The 4,277-nt window shown below is 35.5% G+C and overlaps 1 pseudogene across 1 annotated transcript; it reads right to left on the reverse strand.

Moving 5' to 3' along the window:
- Positions 1 to 1,834: 1,834 nt before the first annotated feature.
- LOC308430124 lies at positions 1,835 to 2,163 on the reverse strand (annotated as a pseudogene). Its single transcript has one exon. The product of its transcript is annotated as an uncharacterized misc_RNA (transcript).
- Between the last annotated feature and the right edge of the window lie 2,114 nt (positions 2,164 to 4,277).

Here is a 4,277-nt window from a genome sequence, read left to right on the forward strand (position 1 = left end):
GCATCTACTACCCCCTTAACTCCCCTCCCCATGCCCTGAATAAACTCTATTCTGTACTAAAAGATTTTAGTAGAAAATGTACAAGTTTGAAATACTATACTTTACTTATCTTAAAAAAAATAGAACTCTAATGGAAGGTAATAATGATGTTGTTTATATGACAGTTGGGAAATTGCCAAGAAGGCTTTCTAATATCATGTCAAATTTTCATGTTTAGTAAGACTGGCTTGGTACTTTGAGAACCAAAGTCTTTATCAGACCACACAGTGGTCACTTTTTAGGGATTATCATGCTTAAAAGTATAATTATCTGTTTAGGATAAATTACTTTTACTTATCTCATTATTTCACCCTCATTTTTATCATAAAACTGTCTTACTATTTCAAGTGGTTTTTAAATTACCCATGCTGATATAAAAACAATAAGTAATTAAAAGGGCAAAAGAAAATGATTTATAAATTCATAGAAGTGCAAACAAACACTAGTAATTTTTGAAGCATGCATTTCGATAGTGAAATGTATATGTCAATTTTTTATATAACCGATAAATGATTAAAACTGGCTATCTCATATAATTTCTGGTGATTAAAGCGTTATCTCATAAAGTGTGGGTCATGAGCTTTATGAACTGAACTACCAGGTAGGTTTTGTTAAGCACTGATTTAATTCTCTGCTTTTTCTTTATCTGGTCCCATGATATGCTTAGTACGTTTTCCGCAATGGCTTTATCAACAGTAAGCAGGTTTCAGCATTTGCAAAAGTCCTTTTAATGTTTCAGCAGACTTGCTTCCCCACAAAGGCCAATGCAAAATCCACTTGTAAGGAAAAGCACAACCTTCCAGTCTCTAACTCATTTAGAGGCCCTTGAGTGTTCAATGACGTGAAAAGTGACATATATCTGTGAATTAAGGAACCTTAATTATACCAAGAGTGTACTTCATTATAAAATACATAATTCAGAAGATGATTCCATATGTTGAAAATTCAATTTAACTTTGAGGTTTAAAATTACCTTCTACTTTTAATCATATCTAAAGTAATTTAAAATCCGGGGAAAAAATAACTTTTGACTTAATACCTGTCACAGTCAAACATGGTAAACAGGTCTGCTGCAATGCCTTTTGCTAAATGATTTCTTTTTTTTTTTTAGAACAACTATGAAAAATAAAGTTCCAGTTTATTGTTGGACATTGTTTCACACATACATCAAACAGGCCGAAAAATAAACAGCAACTTCAAAGACAAAAAAAAAAAAAGTAGGAAAAACTTTTTATCTTTGGCTTTTATAACCATCTCATACAAACCAATTTCTTATAGTACAGTTATGTACATACACACAAAAAATATTACTTGAATGCTTGGAATAAGATTGCTTTGTCATTGTTGTTGTTTTTGGGATTTTTTTACACATTTTTTTCTCCCTTGAGATTATAATGAACATGGTCGCACCAAAAAGAAAGTCTGAAGTAGGACAAAGAACGCTCTGAGGGCTGGTTCAGTCACCCATTATCATTAAAAATGACTGACCCCTAGCAATATGTACAAAAATATAAAAGTAAATAAAAAATAAAAACAAAATTTCCTTTTGAAGTATTTTTAAGAAAACAAAAGCAGGGCCTGGGAAGTTCTGGCTCTTTTTTCCTCTTACATTGCCCATTCATGTTGTGGTTTTGGTGGGGTGGTGGAGAGCATATGTGGGTGCACTGTGGGTGGCACTGCCCGCTGGGGGTGGGCGGGAACTGCTTCTCTGGAAGGTGACCACATTTAAATTCTGAGACAGGAGGTGGAGGGTGAGTAGGTCAAGGTGTGAAAGGTTAGCTTTTCCTCGTGCTGTCTAGTCATCCCCATCAGTCTTCTGCTTCTTGGTGTCAACATCGTTACCCTCAACATCCTTAGTTACCTGCTTGCCTGTAGAAGCCTCAGCCTCCTCATCTTCATTTCCAACCTCTTCCTCACTGTCATCTTCTTCCTCCTCTTCCTCTCCACCTTCCTTCTCTTCTTCATCTACCTCATTGTCAGACTCCTGCTCCCCATTTTCCTCATTTTGAGTATTCCCATTGGCGGGTGCATATCTTCCATTCTCTGCCTCTTCCACAACCCCCTTCTTCTCCTCAGGTCCTTAATAGGGATCTCAGAGCTGGTGTCCACTGCTGTGTTTGACATGGTGGGCCATGCCAGTGGTCCGAAGCAGCAAGTAAGGAATTAGTCCAGTTCAAGGACTCTGGCAAGAAAGCTGCTGTGGGGGGGGGATTGGGGGGTGGCCCTCTGTATGTGCAGATGTGCATGTGTGCACAAGTACATAATAATGCTAGAGCATAGACATCATTTCTTGTTTTCAGAGGCAGCATATCTCACTACACTGGAACTAAACACTGGGGCCCAGAGGTCTTTCTAGTTCCACTTTTTAGCTGTGGGGTTATAAATGTGTGTCACTAAGTAAAGATTTTTGTTTGTTGATTTGTTTGTTTCTTGGACATATATTTTATGAATTATGGTGATCAATCTCGGGATTTCATGCTTGTAAGAAAAGTGTTTTACCAATAGTTATCCCTCAGTCTGTAGCAGCAGAATCTCTGGAATAACCTGAGCTTTCTCATTAGCAGATCTGGATTTGGTATTAGCAGTCTTCAGCAGCACTGCCCCATAGCCCCACCTTTCTCTGACTATACATCTCAACCTCTAAAATAAGTTTGATAAACAGTACACACTCTTCCATTGAATGTCTACCTGTGATACAGACCATTTAACTATATTATTGTCACATACTTTTTACTATTAGCCTCTTTAATTCCTGTCAACTTGTACCATTAAGAAATTCTGCCAAGACTTTAATGAGATCAGTCAAGAGTAATGGTTCTTCCAGAGGACACAGATTTGATTCCCAGTGTCTATAAGGCAGTTATAACTACAGTTAACTACAGACACAAGGTATTTTTTGTGCTTTCTTGACATCTACAGGAAGTCCAAACACACTGTATGCATAAAATAAAATACATTCACAAAAAATAAAAAGGAAAATAATTCTTCCCAAAGCAACTGGGCACAAGTAAAAATACCACTACACACGCACACACACACACACACAAGTTTTAGGTGTATATTTTTCATGTTACTAAAAAAAGAAAAAGAAAAATATGAGCATAGCTGTAAATGTCTTTTTCTTTCCTTTCTATATGCCAAGAGAAGAGCCCATCAATTCTTACTGAAGTAAATTACCAAAGTTATTACTCAAACTTATTACACAGTTTTGTATTTTCACTGTTTCAGAGTCCTGGAACCATAATAAATTACACGGAAAATATATTTTTTTTTGGATTTTTCTAATTGTTTCAGTTTTTCTTTTACTAGTTCTAGAATTTATAGACCCAAATTTTTTAACTAATGTTTGAGAAGAAAATTAGAAAAAGAAGGGGATACTGTGTCATCATCTCCTTTCAAAGGATACCTCCAAATGATCTAAAACATTAATTTGTTTCTTTGTTTGAGAAAGGATTTCTCTGTGTACCCTTAGCTGTCCTGGAAATTCCTGTAGAACAGGCTTACTTTGAACGCAGATCCAAATGCCTCTGATCCCTTACAAACCAAGTGCTCAGATTAAAGGCAAGTGCCCTCACCATTCAGCTGATCAAAAACTTTTTTTTCCTTAGGTTCCCTAAAACTCAATGGCCCCACATTAGAGAGTAAGACTATAACATGTAGACCATTGAAGATTCATGTGATCCAAATCATGGAAATCTCTGTTTTCTGGAAGGTTTCAGAGGGGTTGTATTTAAAAATTAGAGGATTCCAAATACTGCTTGCATTCAACATTACACACACACACACACACACACACACACACACACACACACATTTTATTCAGGATAATGCTTTCTGAAACATTTCCTTATATTTATATACAAGAAGATAGAAAATCATCCCTAATCATACCATTAATGATTATCCTTCTTCATAAAGGACAATCCAAAATTTTCAGCCATCCAACTGTGTTCTCAAAATAATAATAGGATAGTCGGGAATCAATCAAATTTTAGTTTCATAATTTAATTCTTGGTATATTTATCCATGATTATATATTTCTTTTAATTACACACACACACACACACACACACACACACACACACACACACACACATATATATATATATAAAATTTCTTTTAAGTACACTCATCATATCTAGAATTGAACCTTTTCTAGGAAAATATAATAGAACAGTATTATGGTTTTTCTCGGTGCTCAATTTGATTACATCTAGAAATACCTAAATTCCAAAAGT

Source organism: Micromys minutus, assembly GCF_963924665.1.
Source record: "Micromys minutus genome assembly, chromosome: 15".
NCBI classification, from domain to species: Eukaryota; Metazoa; Chordata; class Mammalia; order Rodentia; family Muridae; genus Micromys; species Micromys minutus.